The sequence below is a fragment of the Giraffa tippelskirchi genome, chromosome 12 (genome assembly GCF_054371585.1).
Source record: "Giraffa tippelskirchi isolate mGirTip1 chromosome 12, T2T-mGirTip1v1.2.pri, whole genome shotgun sequence".
Lineage (NCBI taxonomy): Eukaryota > Metazoa > Chordata > Mammalia > Artiodactyla > Giraffidae > Giraffa > Giraffa tippelskirchi.
The window spans coordinates 7,782,262-7,810,042 of record NC_137286.1 but is presented as its reverse complement, the minus strand read 5'-3'; the positions used below and the strand labels follow the sequence as shown (position 1 = coordinate 7,810,042).

At 43.4% G+C, this 27,781-nt stretch overlaps 1 long non-coding RNA gene across 6 annotated transcripts in view; it reads left to right on the top strand.

Moving 5' to 3' along the window:
- Nucleotides 1-11,367: 11,367 nt before the first annotated feature.
- LOC145528409 (uncharacterized) overlaps nucleotides 11,368-27,781 on the top strand; it is a 203,472-nt gene continuing 187,058 nt past the window's right edge. For 4 of the 6 annotated variants that reach the window (XR_014070386.1, XR_014070390.1, XR_014070387.1 and 1 more), the window contains exons 1-2: nucleotides 11,397-11,560; nucleotides 12,163-12,266. This is a non-coding gene — a long non-coding RNA (uncharacterized LOC145528409). Of the gene's footprint in view, nucleotides 11,561-12,162; nucleotides 12,267-27,781 lie in introns of all 6 variants that reach the window. The other 2 variants (XR_014070391.1, XR_014070388.1) reach the window with 2 other exon arrangements.

The following is a 27,781-nucleotide window of genomic DNA, read 5'->3' as shown; positions in this document are numbered from 1 at the left end:
AAGGGGAAAATGGATACATTGTACTTTTTGTAAATTGGAAACTCCAGTTTTAATTACCTGTGATATATTTTAGACTAATTTCCTTAATATATAAAGAGCTCCTGCAAATCTTTAATACAGAAGAATCATTCAATGAAAAAAGTGGAGAAAGAAGATTAGTAGACAATTTTTAAGAAAAGGAAACACATGTGACTATGAAATACAGTTTTTCAACTTGTTCATAATAAAAAAAATACAAAATTCAAATGAGAATGAAGAAAAGAACTGTGCATGCATGATCCTTGTGAGTGGTAAATTGGTACATCCTCTCCGAGGGACAAATGGGCTGTATATATTGCACTTAACATGATTCATACTTTTTGAGCTGGAAGTTTCACTTTAGCCACTTATCTTTTAGGTGCATTGACACATATTCACAAAAATATGCTTTTTGTGGCTTTGTTTGGAGTAGTGATTGATTAGACTTGTAGATTAAATGAAATATAAAATATCTTTACAATGCAATACCACGCAACCATTAAAAAGAAAGAAGCAAATCTATATATCTATTGATATGGAATGCACAGTATGTGCCACTGATCAATGAGAAGAACTATTTCTTTTTGGAGGGAAAATGGTAGAGAACAGGGAAGACTTTGTTTTGGTACTGCTGATTTTTAAGCAATATATGTGATAAACATTTAAAAAATTAAAATAGGTACTAATTTTTATAGCAATATAGTTAGTGATGTAAATCTGCATTGGATTTATAAGTATACATGTAAGCATATTTATATGACCATATAAAATAATCTGTAACTATATTATATATTGTAACAGAACTATTGGAGAGGGCAATGGCACCCCACTCCAGTACTCTTGCCTGGAAAATCCCATGGACGGAGGAGCCTGGTAGGCTGCAGTCCATGGGGTCGCTAAGAGTCAGACACAACTGAGTGACTTCACTTTCACTTTTCCCTTTCATGCACTGGAGAAGGAAACGGCAACCCACTCCAGTATTCTTGCCTGGAGAATCCTAGGGACCGCGGAGCCTGGTGAGCTGCCATCTATGGGGTTGCACAGAGTCGGACACGACTGAAGCGACTTAGCAGCAGCAGCAACAGAACTATGGCTATGTAAAGTTGTAAATTATGACTATGATATGACTTACAACCATGGCTAATATTTCATAAATAGTCACTGCTATGTCATATTACATATACATGTACATTAATAATGATATAAATACACATAAATACTAATTTAAATATTTATACTTCTGTTCTAAACATAGATTAAAAACTGGAATGAAATATAATGAAATGTTACTTTTGCTTTTCTCTGAGTAGTAAAATGATACATAATTATTATTGGTTTTGTGCATATATATATTTAAAATTTAGATTATGAAATATACCTATTTTTATGTATTTCTCTATATGTTTATCAGAGTAGAAAGTCTAGTCTGTTTGTCTAGTTTTCTTGTTATTTCTTCATTATTTTTGCCTGTTTTTTAGAAAAACCTAATAAAAAATTATATCTAACTTTGTGACTATAACTGCAGTTATATCTGGCAAAGCACTTTCACATTCATGATTTCCACTGCATGCCCCTGCCCGTCTGGAGGTAGCCAGAATCTATATTAGAGCTCCCATTTCACAGATAAGAAAACTGAGGACCAATTTAGTTTAAGGAGAGCATGAGAGGCAGAACTTCGGACCTATCTCTTTGGGCAGCGTTTCAAGAAGGAGCAGGGATCCCCTGATCCAGGAGCTTGAATTCCTAGAAGGGGTCCCAGTGTTTCGTGGAGAACAGGGAGGAGATCTTTAGAGTGACACTCACACAGGACAACGGAGAATCCCTGCTGCTTTTTCTTCTCCTTTCTCCACTTCACTAATGGATTTTTAAAAACCACCATCATAGATCAGAAAATGCATGGATACATAACACAGGAGAGTCAAAAAAAAAAACAACTAGAAGAGACACCTGTTTATTTTACCCTCCCTTTGTGGCACGTGCTTTTAAAAATTTTCTATTGAAGTAGAGTTGATTTACAGTGTTGCGTTAGTTTCGAGTGTACAGCAAAGTCGTTCTGCATTCTGTTTGTATGTGTTTTCTTCCCTTACAGGTTGTTACAGGATATTGAGCAGAGTTCCCTGTGCTATGCAGTAGGTCCTTACCCGTTATCTCTTTTCCATGTAGTAGTATATATGTTTTAATCCCAAACTCCTAATTTATCCCTCCCCTTTCCCTTTCCGCTTTGGTAACCATCAGTTTGTTTTCTATGTCTGTGAGTCTATTTCTGCTTTGTAAATAAGTTCATTTGTATCACTTTTTTAGCTTCCACATATAAGTGATGTCATAGGATGTTTGTCTTTGTCTGACCTAGTGTGATCATCTCTAGGTCCATCCGTGTTGCTGCATTTAGGTGCCTTTTTGTAAGGTGAACAAATTTGGATTTCTGAAACTAGAGCTCTCCATTCGATCTGTGCTGGTTACGTTCATGTGTGAGTTTAAATTGGGGCTTGTGCCTGGGCCCTGGTGAGCTGATGCATGCCTGCATTTTGATGTTTAACCTTCCCCAGAGCTTTGAGAAGGGGGCTGCGTCATTACCCTCTGAGCATGACATTCCGGTGCTCAAAGCACTCTGCTGACTTTGCATTTTTGAGGTTCTGCGTGATCCCCCAGCCGCTGCTCCTATATTTGAACATTCTGCTCCCAACACCTCCCCTACTCTTCCTGAATGTGCCAGGAGGGCTCTGTGCCCCAGAGTTTTGAACCTGCTCTTTCCTCTACTTGAACTTCTTTACCCCCAGCGGGACATGTGTGTTCTCCTTTTGTTTTTTTTGTGTCCTTTCTGAAATGTCACCTATCAGATGAGAGCTTTCTTAACCACTGTACCCAGAACACTATCACCGTGCACTCGAATTCCGTGGGAGTTCACATCTCTTTCATGATTCACTTTCCTCCATGGCATGCATCATCATGGGGTGTGGTGGACCTAAGCTACCCCCGAACACACACCAGAACAGAAGCCCACCAGGACAGGGGCTTCATCTTTTGTGTTTCCTGCCAACATGCAGGACTGTTCAGAGGGCTGGATGCAAACCCCCTTTTAAATTGCCTGTTGCTGTGCTTAGGAGGGCTACTTTTCACCATCCCAGCTTCCTCTGACCTTTGAACTTCTTCTGGAATGATCCTGGACCATCCATTTGGCATTTTAATTGCAAGTGGTCTTGTGTTACAACTTAAAGTGTTCTAGTTTGATTTACTCACTTATTGGCTAAACATTCATCCAGCCCCAGTTAGGTACCAGGCTCCTCAAAATTCCAAAATAGCTCTTTAAGAGCACAGAATAGACATCATGCCATTTTTTTTTTAAATCTCTCACCTGGTTCCCAGGACAGTGCAGGCTAAGAGTCAGCCCTGGATAAAATGGAATAAATGACACAGCTTGCCGCTGGCTTCTGCACAGTTAGTAAGCTCAACGGGTCCCAAACGCCTGTAGGTTAATGAATTAAGAAACGTCGGTTTCTTGGTGCAAATATGCTCCCAGCTTAGGGAAGAGGTTCTTCAGTTTGAATTTGTTTGGATAAAAACAAGATGGTTCCAAATTTCTGTGTAAATCTGAAACCAGAGAAGTTTCACACAGTTGCACATTTCAGAAAAAAAAAGTTCTGCTCCCGTTTGGGAAGTATTCTGTGTATCTGAAAGGAGGAAAAAATATTCTCTTGTAGTTTCCAATTGCAAACTGATTCTTGATATCCTCTCCAAAGCCCTTTTTTTTTTGTGCAGCAAGTTTGGGAGTGTCAACTGGCTTCCCAGTATGTGCTCGCAACTCTAGGACGCCGAGAGTCACTTTTGTGACATGTCAGCTCCCAGAAACACCGCGGAACCTGTCGGAACATTTGCTCCACATTAAGACAAAATGCTTTCTTATCCGTGTCACCAGGAGTTTGCTGTGAGGCTTAAAGCCCAGCCAGGCCTATCTGAAGCTGGTTGTTCTTGGCAGTTTTTACACACACACACACACACACACACACACCTCTATCTTTCTGTCATTCTCTGCATTACCCACATTCTTAAGTCCTGGAGGAATGCCAATTTTACTCTGCAAAAAGGGAAAAAAAATGCAAAAGTTTTTCGGTCATTGAAATTCATGACCAAGTACAGACAGTCTGTTTCTTCCTCTTTTCTTTTTTAGAACCACGTGTTCCTAGAAAAGTGCAATGGAGAAGTGTGAGAGCTAAGGGTATCCGTGGTCCTAGGCACCACGGTGTCATGACTCGTGGCTGCTGCAGGCTGAAAACGACCTGGATCTGGCCTGTGTTCTGGGAAGATGAAGGCAGGATGTTAGATGGCAGACATGGTTGTAATAGAAAGCAGGTGGCCCTTTGGTTGTGCACCTGTTTTCTTTTGCTGTCAGCAAGGTGGGTCGAGGTAAAGCTGTCTATATGAGCCTGGTCCAGGGGTTTTAGTTGATTACTTATTCCAGCAATAGGACGTGTCCTGTTCTTGGCCCAGTGTTGTGGCCTCTGCCAATACACCCATCAGGCAAATTTCAAGGAAATTCTGCAGTCGCAAATAATCGATGAGTTAAGATGGGAGAAAATATCTTATGTTTTTATTTTGCTTGAATAGTTGCTTTTGGACTGATATGATCATTGCTTTTAATAAATTCCTTTGATAACATTTTCTTCTCGAAAGAGATATCTTTTTCTTTTCAAGGCCATGCCAAGAATGTAACTTCGGCTCATTAATGGAAACCTGGTGTCTTCTGGCTCCTGGTTAACTCATTACTGCAATGCGCAGTTTTAAAAGTGTGACTTTGGGCATTGATATCTTTGCATGTCTGTTTGTGTCTATGTGAAAGCATTTCTCCATCTCACTGAGACACAGGACAGCTTTTGTAGAATATGAGACTTTCACCTTCTTCTCATGCCCATTTAAATTTGTAAATAAATATGTATACATTGGGGGATAATTATACTATTTCTAGTTTTCTAATTCTTTAGGAATATGGCAGAGATCCTGTAAAACCACCCGGCAGGGCTGGGTTAGAATAAGACAAGTGAGGCAAGCACTTTGGGTGGAAATTTAAAGGAGTGCCCCAAATTCAGAAATTAACAGAAGTAAGCATGTAACGTTTTAAAAAATCAAAATGAATGCACACAGATCTTGGATGAACAAAAATCCCTGAATTTAAAATAAAGTACCTGGTCTATGTGCAGATTTCCAAAAACTCGTGGATGATTTGGGAAACACCTTGCTGGGAAACTATCATCACAGATTTTTATTTTAGGATCAAATGTGACAAGCCCAGGAGTAAGTTCTGGAAATCGAATTCCTTCCTCCTTGCTTTTGAGGTTACTGGATCAGAAGCTTGAGCCTTCCTCCCTGAATCTGTTTTTCAAGTCCTGGACAAATACTTTTTATTTCTTAAAGAATCTCGCAGGGGGAGCTAGGGAGTAGCACACTGTGAAAGGAGCTCTTTATAAAGGGACTTTTTGTTGTTGTGGCTGAATTTTGATAGCAACTTTTGAGCAGGGCCTGGAAGGGGTGGTTGGTTAGTAAAGGTCATTGTCAAGGACGTGAGTTCAATTAGTATGCAGATCAGAGCCAGTGAGTTCAAAGGTATTGTTCCAATTCAATCCCATTAGCCAGGGCAGAAATGAACAAACAGCTTGACCTTAATCACCAAGCCTTACCCATTCATCGTGTGTGTGTGTGTGTGTGTGTGTGTGTGTGTGAGAGAGAGAGAGAGAGAGAGAGAGAGAGACAGAGAGAGATGTGTAAGGTCTGGCTGACTGTGTGAAAATACGAGAAAGCCCCACCCCTTATTATTTGTGAAATATAATATGTACATTTCCTTCCGTGTATATTTAAAAGATGATTTAATTGAAGGTGAACAAACTGGATCCGTTTTCAATGCATGCCTTCACACATACCCGGACACATTAAAACGCCTTGGGAAAAAAAAATCTCACTCACATAATGCCAAGGTAAGTTTTTTTTTTCCCTTTACTTGCAGACAATCCTATTCAAAATGTGCACAATTCTTTCAAGTCCCGCAAGTGAGAGGACTTGAAATTCCACATTCTCAAATACAATCTCTGCAACATAAATATACCTTTCAACTGTGTGGTTAGAGCTATCATGGAGATAAATGAGGAAATTTTGAATTTTTAAAACATCACAGGAAGAAGAATTTTTTCGCCCCTCTCTCTCTTCGCAAAGGAAAACCCAATTATTTTCCTGATTTGCCGGTGTTCCACGTTGGGATGTGGGCAAGCCAATAGGCACCACGCGTTCCCTGTGTCCTTAAAAACATACAGCACGGGTGGACAGGAACGCAGATGCATAATGTAAGTAAGGTGAGCGTCCCATCTATAATGATATCTATGGCACACGCGAGATACTTCTACGGTTTGGGTGGAAAGGAAGACCGACCTGGGGATTAGCCTCTGACAAAATGTGATGTTTAAACAGGTTCACCTGGTTCTGAAACACTGCCTTCCAAGTCGCTGTTTCCTCTGCGTTTCCATGTAAGTTTGCCGCATCCGTTTGGATCAACATTTGCTAAACTCGGAGCATGACTTCGGTGGGAGAGGATTGCCCCCCTGGAAGCTGGAGGCTGCACTGGGGGAGGGTGCCTCCTCCATATCTTCATTTCCATCTCAAATCAAACATGATCGGTAACTAAGGTTTTCCGAATCCAGTCTCTGCCCCCACCTCCGGCCCTGGGAAGACAGTTAATCATAGCTCAGGAAGATGAAAGATGCGCGGGGAAACGCAACTCTTGCAGGCAAAGCTGCACCCCAGGGGGTCATGAATACTGGGGCGGGACATGATTCCTTCCTGCAATAACATATTGAGACACTTTTGGTTTTACACTCGCTATCAAGTAAATACAGGACACCTCACCCGTGAAGGGTGATTATCGCTCCTGAAAGGAGGAACCGATTTATTAAAATCTTGTTCGGGGAGAAAAAGAAAGATAAGAATCATTTTTTTTTTGCTAGTAACAAACAATCTGGGATGTCCCCCACGGAAATATTATTTCCTCTTAAAACTGTTTTGGCAGTTGGATTATTATTATTGTTATTACTATTATTAATTTTGGTCTGAAATGGACTGTGTTTCCAAAGCAGTGAAAGAAAGTGGAGCTTTCAAAGGATGCTCTCCCCATGTCATCTCTTCCCTTGTGTTTTTAGTAATACTTTTATCTGCGATGCAATTAAAGACATTTTAAAAGGTAAATCTGCTGCCCAGTCGCATTAAAAAAAATATATCCATTCACCGTTTGGTATTTTCTTTGAAAATGTTAGGCTACTAAAAAATACCAAAAAACAAAACATGACTCTTAAAAAGTCCAGCATTTACACCATTCTTCACAGAGGCACTGTTTCTCCTTTGATCCTACTATTGTGACGTTCTCCTTGAATTTTGGTCTAAGATAGGCATTTTCCTTTTTTTTTTTTTCCTTTCCTCTAAACAAGGTCACAGATGTTTTTCCCCCTAAATGAGAACCAGAAGCCCCCCGTACAAGATTAAGTAAGTCCTTACAGTCTTATAAAAGTGAGTGCTTCTTTCCTATAATAAAAGGTGTTTAAAAGGTTCGCTACAGCTTTAAACAGAATTACAATTTACTTCTTTCAAGTGTCCAGGCCATAAATTCTTCTCAATTCCCTCTCTCTCTCCTTGTCGGAATTAATGAGATCAGATCTGATCAGGGCGCTGATGTGTTCAGCGCCAAATCACACAACAGCGCGCGCCCCGTAATGGAATTTGCATCTAATGCATACATAAATCAAACATCTTTCTGGACATTTTCATATGCATAATGTCATTTCATCCAGTTCTCTCTGTGCAGAGGGGGAGATTTTTCTCTCTGAGAGAATGACTTTCTTTAATGCTTTCATTTTATTTTCGCTGACTGCAGTCCCGGAGAATGCGCTTGGTCGGAGAATCTTTCGGGGCGCGGTTGACAGTTCCTTTTCCAAGAGGGGTCCTTCACATTTATCATGCCTCTTCCTCGGGGGCTTTGTTATGCAAATGTGGCTGAAATTGATAATTCCAAAGTGCTTCATTTCGGCTCCTCGGCGGTTGGAGATGGTAGATAAAAAGAAACTGACAAGACACACTGATTGCCCTCAATGCATGTAACTCTCTTGCTAACAAGGCTGGATATTGTTAAAAATTCCTATTGTTATGAGGGTGGCGCTCCCATTATGCAGGCCTTGCAAATTTCTGATTTGAATATTAACCCTTTAATCACTCTACCCCCATAGCCCCTCCAAAAAAAAAATCAATTGCCATCAAATGGCTTAAGGACCCCAAACATCAAATTATTCTTCTATTATGGTGAACAGCTGGGATGCGTTGAAAACACTTCATTAATCATTTGCTCCCAAGGTAAACTTTACATTTATTTTCAAATGCAAAGAGAGGGGGTTATATTAAGCAAAGGGGGCGTCTCCCCCAGCTAGTAAAGATGTTGAGTCTGTGTCTCCTAGATTGTGGACAAAGAATGAGAAATTAATAATTGAGAATAACAGTTTGTAAAAGGAATCTGGTCTCCCCCCACCCCGCGTCCCCCCATCTTCTGCAAACAGTCTCATCAGTATTTTAACTTGCCCATGCTCCTGCTTTTCTGTTCAGACCAAAGAAGACCTTAGGGAGGGGATCTTTGGTCACTGGGCTGAGTTTATTTTACCTGTCTGACCAGACACAGGAAAAAAAAAACATCTCCTGGCACCCTCATCCCTCCAAGGAACTCAGAAATCTGAATACTATTTCCAGGGAGGAATTGCAAATGGAGGCAGCCCTGGGCATTAGCATAGCAATAAGGTGCTGGGGGCATCCTGGGTTTGTAAGGAGGCCTTGTGAACTGTCAGCTGAGGGCCAGGGCAGCCATGGATGCCAAAATGCAGCCATGGGACATTTCTGCTCAAAGCCTAGGCTGAGCCCTCCCCAAGACCAGAAACCAGACTCCTCGAAGGCTTCCTGTTTACACACACACACACACACACACACACACACACACACACACACACACACGGTTACGGTTTCCCCAGAAAGTGATCATAGCTTCCCTGAATGAAAACCCAAAACTGAACAGGAATTCGTCTGTCAGCTAATTAAAATTTGGCCACTAGGATCTTTCAGCAGCTTTCCCATGGCGGCTGTGTCCCCAGAAATGTCCCCCGGGTCATGGGCCTGGCTGCTAAACCTCATTTAGAATTCTGTACTCTTTTGCAAATGTTGTTAGTTTAGGGAAAGAAAACCTGCATATCGGTGAGTTACACTTAAAAAACATTTTTTTTCCCCTCTCTCAAACGAAACCCCTGAGGTTGGAAGAGAAAGCATCTTGGGGCTTAGAGGCTAGAATTACCTGGATGGTGCCCTGCTCCCGACGCCCATCAGAGGCTTCATCAAAGTGATGCATCTTTTCAGTTCTGCAGCCTCACAGAGAGCAACCTGCCAAATTACGGCAAATGAAAGGGATGCCCGGCACGACAGGCCCTTCTTATTTCCTGAACTAAGGAGGAGATGCAGAACAGGAGGAAGGTTTGCAGCATGAGCCCCCGCTGTACACCCAGGTGCAGACATGTGGATGCTCTTGCAAAGGTGCAGACATGACCTCAAGGGCATCTCCTGGGGCCACACAGCCCTGCACGGACCCACAACACACACAGCCTAGGTAGGCTCTCAAGGTCCCTGGTCCCTCTCTCTGGAAGCCCTCGCCTCGCCTGTGAGTCAGTCCAGGAAGGAAGACAAATTAAATCGCTCTTACAGCACCCCTGCACCAAGTCTCTTTTCTGCCAGTGCTTTTCTTCCCGTCACCTGCAAACACTAAGCCTCGTCATTGTGAGTACCAGCACCTTTACTCCACCTTGAACATTAAAAAAAACAAAAAGCAAACAGCAGTATTGTTTACTATAGAAACAGATTTTGGTAAAGTGGTGAAATCAGGAATCTTTTTCCCATTTAGAGGGTCCGTGGGGCCCACTGACTTGACTGCCTTTCCTGCTTTAATTCCATAGTTCTGTCAAGTCCTGATATTTATGCTAGCTGTTATTAATATCAGGAGCACAGCCACGTTTGTGTAATTAAGACTGCAGCCTGCACTGCCTAAACTTACTGTGAGTCATTAAATCAGCAGGTTATAGTCAAAGTTGCAGTCAAAACAATGCTTATTCATTAATATCTGCTATGCAAATCAGCACCTGATAATCGGGGAGGTGGCTGAACCTGTACTGTGTAACCCCTGCCCCCAGAGGATCAACTGGATTTTAAAAGCTTACACTTCCCTAGGAAAAGAGAAGCCTTATCTTTCGTTTCACAAGAAGCTTTTAGGATGCAAGATTTAAAGATGTGCCTGTATGCATTTAATGTCTATTTTATTTTCAATTACACTCTGCAGCGGATCTGAATACCTCATGTTATCTATAGATTGCGTGATATCGCAGGGCACTTGAAAGCGAGTTTTTCTGAGTCTATTTGATTTGAGAGTCTTCTTTTCATCTGTTGGCAGAGTGATTCTCCCCAGCCCCCACTCCAGCCCCTTTTTAATAGGAAAACTTGGTTGTTGATTTCCATCCATGCAATGAGTGCTGCCCAGCAGGCACTGGGGTATGATGACCCAGATGGGGGGGCGTGGACAGTGGCCTGGGGCCCTCCCCAAGCACCCCGGGTCCTCATCCTCTCTGCCAGGATGCGGGCCCCAAAGCTGCTTTGTGTGCGCAGAGGAAAGGTGTAGGAATGTCCTTGCTCGCTGGCATTTAATTTACCAGTTGCCTCTGAGCTGGGGCTTTGGCAGATTCTGCTGGAATCTGAAAGACAGCCTGTCATACCGAGGGCCTGCTGCCGACGACTGAAATTGAGAAACTTGGCAGATACGCAAACAGTAACTGGGTTTGAGTTGTTTTGATTACAAGTTAAACAGAGAGTCACTGGCAGGGCCAACGTGTATCTGCTGGGCTTCGCACTCTGCTCTCTTTCTCTTCTTTCTTTCTCTTTCTCCCCCTTGGCAAAATGAAGGGACTGGCTGGTAATTTCTGCCGAGTCCAGTAATGCCTTGGCTTTGCCCAGCCGGGGTTTTCGTGAGATGAGGAGAAAGAGTGAGTCTCTCCCTCTGGGCTCATGTGTTCCGCCGTGTTCGGAATGGGGTTGATCACATCCTGTGTCCTGGATTCCGAGCTTTCGGCACATTCAGCATCTGCCCTCTAGGTGGTCTTCCACGACCGGGCCCAGTAGGTTGGAAATCTCACATTATTTATTTAGAGCTGCGTGGAGGGTTTTCAGATCTAAGAACTACTGGAGAGGGCCTTCTAAAATAAACCTTGTTTCAAATGTTTGCCAGGAGAGAAACTTGAGAGAAGGGGAGGAGTCTGTGTAGTTACGTTTCACATGTTGGGGTCAATGAACATGTACTCATTGGACTGGAGCCTCCCTGGTGCCTGTACTGGGGGAGGAGGACAGAAGGAAACGTAAGCAAGCTCCACTGGCATGGTGGGGGGGAGAGAAAATCGCCAGCGTTTCCTGTTATCAGACGCCGCTGTCCATCTCAACCCCGGGGGTAGGCGGTTTTTCTTCACACCCCTTCTTGACGTGAGCTGCCCTAGCAATTTTAAGGCAAGACTGTGTTGATTCCGGAGTGAGGGCAGGATGACATCAAATTGTTACTATTGTTACTGCCATTAACTCGGACTGGCTGGCTGGCTGGAGGCAGATTTCAAAGAGAGAGAGAGAGACAGAGGCTGTTTCACGTGGCAACAAACAGTTGATTTCCAGAAATGAGACTCTCCCCTCCTTCTCCCCGCCAAAGTAGAAAACTGAAACTTGGAAAATTATGACAGAGTTCTTGGAAGGAGCCCAGATATATCAAATCAGACTTTTTTTTTTTAATCCACCAATTTGACCATAAAAAACTTTATTGAAAAGCATTAAAAAAAAAAAAAAACACTGGGCTGAGTAATGTATCTAAAGAAACGGAGTTCTGAAAGGACCTCATTTGGACAAAGTTAATTACTGCACAATAATTGCATTTTAAATTCAGTTTCTTTCTAGATGCAGTAAATTGTAAAGCTCATGATTAGGGGGAAAAAAGTAGGTTCCTGTGCATGCAACTTGTTAATTGCCTTTGTCAGAAACTGACATTCACTTCCTCTCTCCTTGAAGAAATCAAACTTCCTGAGTTGATAGGAACACAGGCCCTGGAGACTAGGAGCTGCTGGGAGCCTCAGGACCAGAGCACTGAGCACTGCCCATGCCAGTGAGGACAGGTGAGTGGCCAGCATCACAGCGCAGCCCTGAGCATGTGCCAAGTGGATTGGACATAAAAGGGAAGAACATCCAGACTCAGTTGAGCGGTACCTCTTTGTCACTCTCTTTGACAATTAATCTCTCTGTCGTTTAATCCTCCCAGTGCGTTAGCTATCATTTAAAGCTTCTATTGTTTCTAATTTTTAAAATTACAATATATGTATAACATACAATTTTCCATCTTAAGCAGTTTTAAATGTGCAATTCAGTGTCATGAATGTCATGCCATCTCGGGCAACCATCATTATCTGCTTCCAAAATTTTTCTTTACACCAAACAGAAATTCTGTACCCTGTTGAGCAGTAGCTTCCCATTCCCCTCTGCCTCTGGTAACCTCCAGTCTACTTTGTCTATGAATTTGCCTTTCCCAGATATTTCAAGTAAGTGTAATTATAGCCAATTCGTCCTTTTGTGTCTGGCTTATTTCTCTTAGCCTAATGTTTTCAAGGACTTCCCTGGTGCAGTAATAGTAAAGACTCCGTGTGCAATGCAGGAGGTGTGGATTCTATCCCTGGGTCGAGAAGGTCCCCTGGAGAAGGAAATGGCAAGCTACTCCAGTATTCTTGCCAGGGAAATCCCATGGACAGAAAAGACTGGCAGGCTACAGTCCATGGGATCTCAAAGAGTCGGAAACAATTTAGCAACTAAACAACAACGACAAAAATATTTTTAAGGTTCATCTTTGTTGTTACCTGTATCAGAATTTCACTCGTTTTCACAGCAGAATAGTTTTCCATTGTGTGGAGAGATTACATTTAGTTTATCTGTTCATCTGTTGATGGACACGTGGATGGTTTCCACCTGTTGGCTGTTGTGAGTAGTGCTGCTGTGAACATGTGTGTACAAGTATTCGTGTGAGTCCCTGTTTTTAATTCTTCGGTGTCTGTATCTAGGAGTGGAATTTGCTGGGTTACACGGCAATTCTTGGTCTAACATTGTGAAGAAACTTGCAGTCTTCTCTTATAGGAGAGGAAATTGGGGCTTAGAGAGGCTACGTGACTGGTCTGTTACACGTCAGTGGCCAGTTACAGACCTAGGATTTCAACTGAGATTTGCTGGTGTGAAAGCTCAAATTCTTTCTGTCATACTTCCGCCTCAACGGTCAATGTTCAATTTTGACCCTCAAGAAGATTCCCATCAATTGCAGGGTGGGATGTTCACCTGGGAGGCAGCTGACCTGTGACAGGTAGATTGTTGGACTGAGAATCCCGGTCCCCCAGGCATTTCTAGACCCATTCAGGTAAGTCATCTGAACAGTGTGAGCCTTTATTCAAGGAGATATGGATGCCCTTTATTGGTGGTATTATTATATACAGCATATGCCAAGCTTTAAGTAACTGGTTCAGAAAGACCACATTGACACCATGTAATTTTGGTAGGGGGAGTGCAAGGGGACTTAGGAATACCAGTGAATTAAAATGATTTGGGGGTTTCCAACATTTTTTTCATCTTTTCTTGAGTCCCTGGTGTTACTCTTTTTTCTCTTGAGCACAAATCCCAGTCGTTCCTGCAGAGCACCTATCATTCTGTCCTTGTGTTTTCTTTCTGTGTGTTGGGCAGGAGTGATCCAAGCACACAGCATTTTGGGTCTGTGTATATGGACAGCTAGAGACCATGCCTTTTATAACTAATGTCCTAAGTGCTTAAATGTTTCTTTGCTGATTTAACATGGAAAGGGTCCAGGTAGATTAATTTTATGGGCTCTTTTTATGGGGGTAACATTTCAAAAGCCTGCTTCTGGATTGGTTTCATCAGATTTCATGGGCAACTTTGTCTTCATCATTCACTGGTTTAAGGCAGAAATTTGGTCTGATTTTTAAAAATTTTACTGTAATCGCTTGTGAAATTGGTCTGACTTTTTGTTTTTTCAGTTCAGGATGTTATACAACTGCTATTTTTAGCCTTTTTAAGGTCCGTACTAGCCAAGGCAAAAATTTTTTTGACTCCTCACCCAGAACTCTCAGAATTGCTAGTAAAATAGATTGGCCCAACCAAATCCATCCTTTTCAGGAAGTAAAATTAAAAACACAGCTCATTTTTATGTGCATGTGTGTGCTTAGTTGCTCAGTCCTGTTTGACCCTTTGAGGCCCCACGGACTGTAGCCTGTCAGACTCCTCTGTCCATGGGATTCTCCAGGCAAGAATACTGAAGTGGGTTGCCATGCCCTCCTCCAGGGGATCTTTCTGACCCAAGGACGGAACCTGAGTCTCTCACTTCTCCTGCATTGGCAGGTGAGTTCTTTACCAGTAGCATCACCTGGTGGAGAAGGAAATGGCAACCCACTCCAGTGTTCTTGCCTGGAGAATCCCAGACACAGAGGAGCCTGGTGGGCTGCCGTCTATGGGGTCGCACAGAGTCGGACACGACTGAAGCGACTTAGCAGCAGCAGCAGTAGGAGCGTCACCTGGGAAGCCCCATTTTTACATGATGAGGCAATATTAAACATTGTGAATCCCTGGAGGCCATTGCACTTGAATGCTGCGGACTTCCCCCCCTTTTTCTGGAGAGTAAAAAACCTCTGTTAAAGGTACATTTCTTTCAATTGGGGTAACCCTCTTTATTATATGAAATTCAAATCACTTTTTTCAGCTTTGTAATTTTTGGGGGGGTTATTTTTTTCCAGTCCACTTCCTCTGTGGCCTTTGCCCCAACCAAAAATGAATTTCTAATTTCCTCCCTTCTAGGGTTAGCAACCTGCTCCAATTGGCCTGGGAATTTCCCAGTTTTGGTACTGGAAATCTCAAGACTTAGTTCCCAAGCAGACTGGAATGGTTGGTCTTTCTACCCCTTCATTCCTCTTCCCCACATTTAAATACTTGAATTATTACTCCCAGATTGGTTAGGAGGCAGGTTTGACTAGTATGTCAGTGGATTGGTTCAACTGTTACGTATGAAGACAACACCTTATTCCCAGCGTGTGTGTGCTCTGGCGCTCAGTCTCAGTGCACTGTAGCCCGCCGGGCTCCTCTGTCCCTGGGATTTCCCAGGCAGAAGTACTGGAGCAGGTTGCCAGTCTTCCTATCTGGGCTTCTCTGGTAGCTCAGATAGTAAAGAATCCGCCTGTGTTGCAGGAGATCCCGGTTCGATTCTGGAGATGGGATAGGCTACCCACTCCAGTATTCTTGGGCTTCCCTAGTGGCTCAGATGTTAAAGAATCTGCCTGTAGTGTGGGAGACCTGGGTTCAATCCCTGGTTTGGGAACAATCTGCTGGAGAAAGGAGCAACTACCCACTCTAGTATTCTGGCCTGGAGAATTCCATGAATAGAGGAGCCTGGCAGGCTTCAGTCCATGGGGTCACAAAGAGTCAGACATGACTGAATAACTTTCACTCACTCTCTATGTCCAGCATATAGTCACAGCCCATGCCATTATGGTTCTGATATATTAATAATAGTGTGGGCTTCCTGTTACTGATCTGCCCGAAGGCATGTGCTTACCTGTGTCTGTGCCTTATTCTTTGGATATATTTGCCATGAGCATCATAGGTCCTAATGTGGTCATGTGCTTGTATAATAGAGTATGTTAGTGTGTGATTGGGTGCCCGCATTATAGCAACATTATCCCACGTTCATGAGCCAGACACAGCCTGGGGATGAACCCTGTACAGTTGTTGATCCAACTCTGTAAGTCTCAGTACCTGGACTATTTAATAACCGTTTTTCTTTTTTCTTCAAATATGCCAAGAGGCTAGTCAGATAGTAAAGAATCTGCCTGCAATGCAGGAGACACCAGTTCGATTCCTGGCTAGGGAAGATCTCCTGGAGATTGGATAGGCTACCCACTCCAGTATTCTTGGGCTTTCCTGGTGACTCAGATGTTAAAGAATCTGCCTGCAATGTGGGAGACCTGGGTTTGATCCCTGAGTTGGGAAGAATCCCCTGGAGAAGGAAAAGGCTACCCACTCCAGTATTCTGGCTTGGAGAATACCATGAATAGAGGAACCTGGACTAACAGCCTGCAAAATTGCTTTTGGCAAAATGAAGGCCCTTAAGACTTCATAAATTCATAAGAATGGGCATTCAAAATACATCGATATTTACATGTCTATTGACCTGCTTGTTACAGGCTTTGTAAAGAATATTTACCAAGGGTGTTAAATTTTTCTTCCTTTAAAACTGTGAAAACATTTTGATTTGAAAAAGTGGATTCACAATCATAGCATTGAAAACAAAATAACAAAAACAAAAACAAAACCCCAAACCATCCAGGCTCCTGCAATAAAGAAGGGCATTGGGAGGAAAAGGGAGATTCAAAGTGTAAAAGAATGATGATTTCCTTAGTGGCAATAAAACTGCATGAATTAGGGGTACGTACGTTCTGAGTGATTTATAACACTTGAAATTTATTTTAAAAATGGTTTCGTGTAAGGAAATAACAAAAGCTGGTTGTTATTCATAGAATGGATAAAAGAACATGAATCTAAATATGGATCTTAACAGCTGTCTCTTAAAAGGATCTTATTATACCATTTATTTAAATTATTTCCTTAAATTTTTCTTTTAGACGGTGCACTTAATCCTGCAAAGTGGCATTATATATTTGTTTATATTTTAACTTCATCACTGTTCTCCCCCCTTCACGGTTTCTCTGTTGGTATAACTCTTGGTCTCAACTTAGCAGTAAAGTATTTAATAACTGCACTTATTTTCACTTGCCTTATATTATTAACTCTTTGTAACAGTACAAAGACCATTGATTTAGAAGGGATTTATTATTCCGAGGCTAAAAATACCTTGTTAAATCACATAAACTTAGCATTATATATTTTTCCTCAAATGAAAAAAAAGTCAGAATTTATTAGAAAGCCAGCCTAAATGGATGTCACCTTTGGTTTTAAAAGCATTAAAATTGGCTATAATGCCTCTCCAACTCATTTAACATTTATGTACACATGGAGGATGAATAGTTAGAAAGCAATAGAACACCTTGTTATAAAATACACTTATATCATTATGATTAGAAAGAAAAGCAAGGCACTGTATTTGGAATATTAACTGATGTGGAACAGAGAGTGATATATTTTTCATGAATTAAAAGCTAAATCAAGTAAACTGAATTTATTTCCAGCTGCTGTCTAGATTCGAAAGCTCAGTGTCATTGATAACTATAGAAAGACCTCTCCTGGTGGGGCTGCGTGTGTTTCAAAAATGAGAGTTGATAGTATCCTGCGATGTCTTTGACCCCATGTATTGACAAGCCTGACATTTGTCTGATTTTACTTCCCTGGCAGGGAGCAGTACCCTAGGACTGGCCTTGGGTTCATATACTTACTCAGCTCTATCTTTAATTTTCTCTGAAGAAGACTCAACTCATGAAGTTTGACTTCGTCTGTAAAATGGGGTTGCTAATGCAGTGGGTCTGAGAAATGTATGCCAATATGAATTATGCAGATTTAGATAGTTTCATAGGAAATGTGATCAAGGTTCACTATATCTCAATTTGAGATCTTGTGAATCAGAAAAAAATTGAAATGAAAAGTAAGGGATTTTGAATTTGTTCCAGGAGAATTGTACACTGTAGGGTGCGGTAGCGAGATCACACCCACTTCTTAATCTGCAAAAATGACCCGTTTGCTCTCCTTTGTCAAGATCACCCACTGGGTGTGAGTTTTGAATTAGGTAAATTCATTACAAATGAGGACCTTCAGATATCCCTCAGGAAATGTGAAAAAGCCCCGTATTGGCAAGAATGGTTGTGAAACGGTTTGCGGATGCCTGGCACCCCACAGGACCACATGCGGCCACTATTTTCCAGGGACACCGAACAGTAGTGACCTTAGGAACCAGTGCCTTGGTTTCCCTGTGGAGGACGCGGGGTTTCTCCTCTCATCAGGCAGTCACATAGAGTCTGTTTCATTTCAAAGGTCAAGAATCCTGCTGTTTACTTAGGCTAAGGGTCTAGTAGCAGAGTGCAAAGAACATTCTGATCTCAGCAGCGAGTCAGAATAAATGGATGAATGATTCGCCTCCATTTTCATTATCTTTATTTCTACAGTTACCTGATCTTAGTGATAATTGTGCATGCTCAATTGCCCAGTCGTGTCTGAGTCTGTGACCCCATGGACTGTAGCCCTCCAAGCTCCTCTGTCCATGGGGTTCTCCAGGTAAGAATACTGGAGTGAGTTGCCATTTCCTGCTTCAGGGGATCTTCCCCACCCAGGGGTGAAACACAGGTCTCCTGTGTCACTTGCATTGTCATGAGGATTCTTTACTGTGCCACCTGGGAAGCCCAGTGAATAATTAAAAAAACTTAAAAATTAAAACATGAATGTTTCCCAAAGTCTAGCCTCTAACTGCTTTCTTAAAAAATTAATAAATGGCTCATATGACTTTCACAGAAATTGCACAAATAAAATCAAATTTCTTCAGGATGGAAAGAATCATAATTTCAGTTAATTAATGAACATTCTAAGAAGAAATCTAATTGATTGGAATTTGGGGGAAAATATGAAATATCTAAGATATATTTCCAGAATCAAATATCATAACTTGACCTTCATCCTCCTATACCCGGATACCTGAAAACGAGATTTCTGGTCTGAAATTCAGGATGGATCTCGATGTGCTGATTCTATCTAGTTTTCTAGGCAGAAACATACAGAAGCTGAAAATTTCAGGGTTTGTGAAGTCAGAAGCCTGAGGTTGGGTTGGAGAAGGTGAGGGGTTTTTCAGCAAGAATAGGTGAAACAAAATTGTAGCCACACATTTGAGGGGTGTATTTTTTGTGTGTGTGTGTATGTGATGTACGTCTTGAGAGAGAGAGAGAGAGGAAACACTCCAGACCTTGAGAATCAAATTGTTTTCAAATTTGTGCCCTGCAAATATTCTTTATTGTAAAAAATGTTTCCAGGCTTTGCCTGATGTTGATGTAAGTTCCTTCTTGTCATTATAAGCCTTGTCTTCATCTATGATGTGTTAGATTATCTCCGAATGTTAATACTTGGTATATCACAGAAAAAGAGACTCGGAAAGTATTTATAAAGTAAATAAGATTTAATTAAATATCATCGTCAAGCATTAATCATTAGAGTGCTGCTCCCTATGGAAATCAGGGTGGATATTCAGTTTGTTTTGATTATGTATGAATTTGAACAGGAGCCCTGTTTGTTGCTGCGATACTCATGGAGGAGCCCTCGTGCTTCTCTGTCCAGGATCCGAGAGAGAGGGCGCCTTCTGCTTTGATTCAGAATGAGAATCAGGCCATTTGTATTGTGTACAGTGTCATGATAAATATTTGGGGAAACAGAAATAATCTCTATACACAAGCCCTGCAGTCAGAGATGGAGGGAGTTCTGTCTCAGTCCACACTTCCACACATACAGGTGCTAATATTTTTATTCCAAGGCAATGAGATTCTGAAAATTTCATCAGAATATGAAAGAGGCACAAACATGCTGTCAGTTGTCACTGACAGTCAGAATCTTTTTCGGGAACTCCTACCACTTGAACTTCCCAAGTAATTTTTAGTGGAAAATGGCAATCAATTCTGGACGCGTCCAGGTTTTCCCAGTGACGGCCGTGCCATGGTCTCCTTTATCAAGCTGCTGTTTTTGCTGCTTCCCTCCCACCCAAGGATGTTTTCTGATAAACATTCTGTGCTGAAAACCCCTGAAAATGGGTTGATAATTGAAGTGAGGTGAAGTGTGCAGTGGGGAAAAGGGAATTAGCATTTTTTAAATTCCTACTGTGTGCCAGGCACTTCCTCTGCACACTCCCCTCTGATACTCACAGAAAAAGGGAAAGTCATTTGCACGCGTTTTGCTTTCCAGACGGTGAATAGAAGATAGAAGGGTTAAGGGACAGAGTCAAGATGACATGGTTCCTAGAGTAGGACCCAGAGGGTCTTGGTTCCAAACCACTGCTTTTTCTACTAAAGACTGTCCTTTCTTCCTTCCTTCCTTTCTTTGTTTCTCCCTCTCGCCCTTCCTTTCTTCCTACCTCCTTCCTTTCTTTTTCTAAATTAATTTTTATTTTATGTTGGAGTCTAGTTGATTTACAATGTTGTGTTAGTTTCAGGTGTACAGCAAAGTGAATCAGTTATACACATACATACATCTATTCTTTTTTTTTCAGATTCTTTTTCCATATCGGTTATTACAGAATATTGAAGACTCTTCTTTCTTAATGAAGGTTCATTTTTAAAGCAATGGTGGCAAATTCAGTATTTAGCTAAGAGAAGGAGATATGGACTAAAATGAGTCACAACATGAGAGTTGTGAGTTAAGTTTTCTTTGGGGCAAAATGAGGACTGCAGCCCGGGAGATAGCACCTCAGATAGCTCAGAGAGACTGTTCCAAAACAGCAGTGGAAGAAGGTCAGTTTGTGAAATTTTAGTGAAGGGGAGTTCAATGCAGTCAAGCGCTTGCTTTACAAAGGGCTTCCGCTGGTCACAAGGAGCTGATGTCACCATGAAGGGGGTTAGTGCTTTTCTAGACATGAGGAGATGCAAGGATTGGGATCACGAAATCAGTTCTTGAAAATATCTAGCTGCCTAAAGACCTGTTCCACCATCTTCCCTGGAGCACAGAGTGCCTCACTCTCCTCCCCGAATTCCCCCCAAGGGGTGTTGAAGGTCAGCAGCTGCAGCAACACAGGGTTCAATCTCCACAGAGTCAGATAGAAACACGCTTGGAGTTGTTGCTCAGTCACCGGCAAATGCTCTTGGCAAGTGCCAATTTGTAGTTGACAGAGATGATGAAAAGCCATCGAAAACTGAACAGTAGAAACCTATCGACATAAAAAAAAAATAAGATGCATCACGAGGGCATTGCCACCCACCAGAGTTCTGGCCTCCTTTGAACCTAACTCCATCCCACCAGGGTCTACTGAATCCCCAAAGCTCATGGTAAACCCTCCAATAGGTTCTGAAAAAGGGCCAGAGGAAAGAGAGGAACAAGGCAAGGAATCTCCCAGGAGAGGAGGTAGCACATTCATTCAGTTATTGAGTCAAGAAGCATTTCCTGAACACCCAATGCTGTGGCGGGAACACAGTGCTGACCGTGACCATGGCCACCTTTAAAGACCAGAGAAGAAAGCAGACGAGTCAGTGGGATGTAACTCACAGGTGTAATCTGGGCCTAGACAATGGAAAAGAATGAGCACTCTGGGAGTCTAGAAAGTGAAGTGTTAGTTACTCAGTCGTGTCTGATTCTTTGCGACCCATGGACTGTAAGCCCACCAGGCTCCTCTATCCATGGGATTCTCCAGGCAAGAATACTGGAGTGTCTTGCCATTCTCTTCTCCGGGGGATCTTCCTGACCCAGGGATTGAACCTGGATCTCCTGCATTGCAGACAGATTCTTTCTGGGAGTCTAAGAAGGGGATAATCTAATGGACTTGGGAGGATAGGGTGGGACAAGGGGGACTTCCTGGAGGAGGTGTTAGGGATTGGAGAAGAGATGCAAAGATCTGGAGAACTGCAGTGGCGTGTAGGAGAGAGATGGCTTGGTGAGGTTTGGGAAGGCTGAGCATAGTGTCTGGAGGTGAAGGTGGGAGGAGGAGGTGTGTAGCACTCTACCCTCTGCCCTGCAGGGACATTTCCACCTTGTCCTGTGTCTCTGGGGCTCCAGGAAAGCTATTTGATCTGGGAGAGTCATGGTCAGTAGGACATGTTAGATGTAACCTTCCGTAGAGGACTGGAATGGAATGAATTAGAGGCAGGTTGTTGTTGGCTGAATTATGCCCCCACCTCCAAATTCATATGTTATAATTTTAACCCTCAGTATCCCAGAATATAACTGTATTTGGGCGGCAGAATTTTTAAAGAGGTAAGCAAGTTAAAAAGAGGTGATAGAGGTTTGTCCTAATCCAATATGACTGATGTCTTTATGAGAAGAAGAGGTGAGGACACAGACTTGCAGAAAGGAAAGACCACATGAGGATACAGGGAGAAGGCAGCCATCTCCAAGCCCAGGAGAGAGACCTCAGAGGAAACCAGCCTTGCCGACACCTGGATCTCAGACTTGTAGCCTCTAAAACTGGGAGGGTAAACTTCTGTTGTTTAAGCCCTCAGGTCTGTGGTCCTCTGTGATGGCAGCCCTAGAAAACTACCACAGATATCAACTCAGGTTACCTTGGAGACCAGGGAGGCATCTGCCGCTGTGATCCAGTGAGAGGTGATGGAGGCCCAGAGTGTGTCCCAGAAAGTACACAGAAAGGAGAGGTTTAGGTCACAGGATGGACAGAAGAGAATGCAGCAGGTGAGTGGAGGGTAAGGAAGGAGGCAGATGATGATCCATGTGGGGAGGAGGGTGATTGGGGCAATGAGAGGAGTGATGGGTGACGAGTACAAAATAAGAGGCAGGAGAATGAAGTCCTATCAGAGACGGGGGGAGGCGGGGGGGGGCAGAATTAAGACCCTGATTCTTTCTGATGGTTGCTGCTGCTGCTAAGTCACGTCAGTCGTGTCCGACTCTGTGCGACCCCATAGACGGCAGCCCACCAGGCTCCCCCGTCCCTGGGATTCTCCAGGCAAGAATACTGGAGTAGGTTGCTATTTCCTTCTCCAGTGCATGAAAGTGAAAAGTGAAAGTGAAGTTGCTCAGTCGTGTCCAACTCTTCGCGACCCCATGGGCTGCAGCCTACCAGGCTCCTCTGTCCATGGGGTTTCCCAGGCAAGAGTACTGGGGTGTCCTACTGACCATGACTCCTCATTGCCTTCTCTGTCTGATGGTTGACTCAATCCTGTTCATGAACCTCTAGGTCCGTGCTCATGGTATGCAGCCATGTTTTGAAGTGAGGAAATGTCCCACTGTCCACGAGACCTTCTGCCTCTGCCCCGTCTTCCTGCCCGGTCTGTGCAGTAGCACTCGGACCTTTACATCCGTGTGAACCAGTCCAGGGCCCCTTCCCTGGAGTCCAGCAGAATCTGCTCTCTGCCCCACGAGTCTGTGCCTTGACGACCTGGGTTGGCGGTGGAAACCTAGCTCATATTTTTCCCTTGGGAATTGTTTTCTCTGCAATTATTTCTTGTTTCCACAATAAAGACAAAATCAGGGTGAGATCTATGGATAGTTTTTTTTTTTTAATAATTTTCTCGTTAATTAATTGCAGAACTGAGTTGATTGCCAGCCTTTACTGGGCATTTTCATAAAGGCTGGTTGACTTTATTGATCTATTTTTTTAAGGTGTAACTCAGAATGCCCTTAAACTTGGTTTTTCTGTTGTTTTAAGGGAGAACTTGATGTTTCCCTCCTCTGGGTTCCTGGAGCCCTTGGAAAACCCTCTGTAGCATCCTTTGCCTTGTTTTCTGCTAAGCTGGTTGTATTTCACCTTTCTCTGCTTGAGGAGAGGGACGTTCTTTATCCTGAGCTCCTGGTAGAGCAAGAAACCTTTGAAAAGTATTTGTTTAGTTGAACAGAATTGAATCCAACCAAAGAGATTTTTTTTTTTTTTTGCTTGCCTAGTAAAATTCCTTTCTTCCGTTGTTAGTCATTCATTGACACGTTGGCTCAGCATGAGCTGAGCCCTGTGCTGGGAAAAGGGGAAATACAAGTGAATGTAGCAACCCCTGCCTTCAACAGGTTCCTAATCTAGAAGCCAGTGGAGAAGCTCACATTGCTGGTTTCTTCTCTTTTGTTGGCAAGTGGTGGTGGTGCTCTTTCTCTCTATTTTAATATGAGTGTCTTATGGAGAAGGTTTTCTAGAAGTATCCTAGTCCCTTGTATGCTGCAAATGGTGCCCTTAGAGAAGAGCGCCTGCCAGAGTTGATCCGATACTCGATCTGTGTCCTGAGCTGTTTCGAGCACTTGCTGTGTGTCTTAGTCCACTCTGGCTGCCTCACCACACACTACAGACTGGGAGGCTTAAACACTCGGCATTTATTTTTTCATAGTCCTGGAGATGAGAAGTCCATGTTCAGGTTTCAGGCAAATTCTCAGCTTGCAGATGGCGCCTTCTCGCTGCAAATGCACCTTTACGTGGCATTTCCTTTGTGTGCTTGTGGAGAGACAGGGGGAGATAAAAAAAGAGAGAGTACAGAGAGGAGAGAGAGGAGAGAGAGAGAGGGAGATGTCTGGTGTCTCTTCCTGTTTTCCAAGGACACCAGCCTTATCGGATTCAAGCCCCACCCTTATGACCTCACTTAACCCTTATCACCTCCTTTATTGGCCTCTTCTCCAAATCTAAATACAGTCCTGATGGGGGTTAGGGAGGGTATAATTCACCCCCACCCCCAGGGTGTAATTCAACTCAAAGTGTTTGCCTCATTTTCTCTTCATGACGGCTCTCAGAAATAGGTCCTCTTAGGCTTTTCCTGGGGCTTCCCAGGTGGCTCAGTGGTAAAGACTCTGCATGCCAACACAGGAGATGTGGGTTTGATCTCTGGGCTCTGGGTTGGGAAGATCTCCTGGAGGAGGAAATGGCAATCACTCCAGTGTTCTTGCCTGGGAAATCCCCTGGACAGAGGAGCCTGGCGGGCTACAGTTCATGGGGTCACAAAGAATCGGACATGACTTAGTGACTAAGCAACAATAATGCTTCTCCTACCTGAGATCCAGGAGCGTAGGCCCAGAGTTCCAGAGCTGTTAGGAGGCAGAGCTGAGCTCCGACCTCCCTCTGTCTGACTCCAAGGCCCACCACCATAATCCCTCCTCCCTGCCGAGAGCTGCAGGCCTCCTAGTCAATGGGCCATGGCCAAAAGTTTGCAACATGTTTTGTCTATTACTATGTATTTTGTTTAATCAAATGTAATGAGGTTTGTGGAAGCAGTAAACTGAAGTTATTTTCAAGTAGGAACTGTATTTAGCACCGTTAATTGAATCAGTCTAGTTAGTTAGAATAGAACAGTGGCTGTTTGCCCTGTAATAAGGAAATTGAGTTTCTCATAAAACAGCTAATTCATGTCCTGCTACACCATGGAACCTACCACAGGCTCAGTGTCCCGAGCGCTCTTCCAGCCTGTGTTGGCTCTGCTTGGACCGCAGTGTTGTCGGGACAGGTCATCTCATTTTGGGTGTGTTCCGATCGGCTGAGGGGACAGCAAGGGAGACTTAGCTATTGAGTGGGGCTTGGTGTATATGATGGTGTTGACCCCTCTCTGTGCGGTTAGGAGTGGGTGACATGTTTAAGAGAGGTTCAATAACGAGATACAATGGCACTGGGGATGCAGCAGCATGGAAAGTCTCTATTTTTTTTTTTTTTTCCTGTCCAGTATCCATTCCTCTTCTGATAACTTTCCCCCAGTATAACTCTGGGGGACCTGATAGAATAAAAACGGCTCTAAAAGCCTGACTGTTTCACACACTGAAGACGGAAGCTAGCTGACTTTAGCGACTTCCTCTACATTCAAGTCCAGTGGAAGTGATGCTTCGGGGCCCTGTGACTCTTAAGTGAGAAGGAATCTTACTGTTTCTGCCCTGGATTCTTGAATCCTTGCTCTTGGCTCCCAGGCCCCATGCCATTAAGCCCAAGATAATCCACAAAAGGCTCATGTGGGGAAGCACAGGGCCCTGGCTGACAGTCTCAGCTCAGCTACCTACTTACTGAGCACGCTGATGGGTCTTCCAGTGCCTGTTGAGCCACCCCAGGTGAAGCACTATCAAGCAGAGGCAGACGGTCCTCACGCAGCCCAGCCTTTAGGTTTGGGAGCAGAATGAATGAGGGCTCATGTTTGTAAGTTGCAAAGTGTGGGTGGTGTCTCATGGAGCAAGTGATGACCATATCAGGGACTCATGCCATCCTCCCTGACTCTCCATCCGCAGTGGGGTAGAAGTGACTCCTGGTTTTCATGAGGAGTCACATGCCTCAGGCCTGGCCAGCTGCCTGAACTCTGAAGTTGCAAATTTCCCTGGACACAGCCATTCATTCAGGGAGTCATGCCACAAATCAAGCCAGTGAGGCTCAATTTGGGGACTTTTGTCTGAACTGGACGAATGGAATTTTGACCTTCCAGGGGTTACTACAAGAAATGGGCCTGCCTGATGGGAAAGTCAAAATGTGAGGAGTGAAACTCGAAGTCAGCAAGGCTGAGACCTGAGGTCATTTTATTGAGCTCTTGGATTCAGCTGTACCTGAAGCTATACTGTTCTTGGATATTTCCATTACTTTAGCATTCGCTTTCTCTGTTTGCATCTCTGTCTCTTTATTTTTACTCATTGGTCACTTGACATTGAAATATAGTAATTTAACTTTCTTGTCCAGGGATATGCTGTTTATTTAAAATCTTGATTAATGTTTTTGTTTTCAAAATTCTCCCCAGCTCTTGTGTGTGTGTGTGTGTGTGTGCACGCACACGTTCAGTTGTGTCTGATTCTTTGTGACCCCATAAACTGTAGCCCACCAGGCTCTTCTGTCCATGGAATTTTCCAGGCAAGAACACTGGAGTGAGTTGCCATTTCCTTCTCCAAGGGATCCTCCCAACCCAGGGGTCAAACCCACATCCCTTGAGTCTCCTGCATTGGCAGGCAGGTTCTTTACCAGCTGACCCACCAGGGAAGTCTCATCTATTCCATCTAAATGTAGATTTGCCTGTCTCTAACTGCTCACATACATCATTTCTCGCTTCTTTCATCGTGACAGCGTTAAGAGAAGAGATCAGTCTTGATCACACAGGGTGTCCTTGATTACAGATAACCACACGTCAAAAGTGACTCTTGCCTTGGTTGATAAGACCCCCAGCTGATCCTTCTCAGTTGCCTTTACCAGTCTATTTTTCCCTGCTTCCCCTTAAATGTTGTTTCTTCAGGGCCGCAGCAGAGCTCCTCCGGCTCTTTCACCACCCCACTCTCCCTGTGTGATGTCACACATTCATGCGCTTCATTTTCCATGTGTGCTAATGATTCTTCGATTCCTTTGAATCTCTCCTGTCTCTTCTTTGATCATCACATGTCTTTGGTCAACCTTTTTGTTCCCCTCTTCCCCTTTTTAAGGATTGATTCATGAGGTTACACTGAGCTTACCTGAATAACCCAGAGTAATATCTCTCTTTTAAGGTCTGTATCCTTAATCTCATCTGTAAACTCCTTTTGCCAAGTTCTGTAGCATGCTTATAGGTTTCAGGCTTTAGAGCATGGATGTGTTTGGGTCATTCTTCTGCCTCCCACACTGTCTCAGCTTCATCTATTTCCTCTGCCTGAATTCCTATTCCTCCCTCATCTACCAGGAGGACTCTTGCCCCTTCATGTGGCTTTCCAGAAATAGCAGTTCCTCCCTGCAATCATGTCTACTAAGCCCAATATCTTCACCTCCAGTTCCCTGCACTGTTCCCAGGCGGAGGTGTCTTGGGGAAGCATCATCTGACTCCTGTCGGCTTTCATCAGAATGTATCCCATTGCTGGGCACGGATCCGATTGCAAGGCAGTCTTTGCAGGTAGCACACAAGGTAGCTTAGCTGTGTGTTATTTGCGTGAGTGGCAGGAAGGCCTGGTGAGCCAGGGATCCAGACAGACTGGGTCATAGGCTAGTTCTCCCACTTAAGAGATGAGTGACTTTTTGGGCAAGTGAGTCGTGCTTTCAAGGCCTCAGTTTCTCACAAGT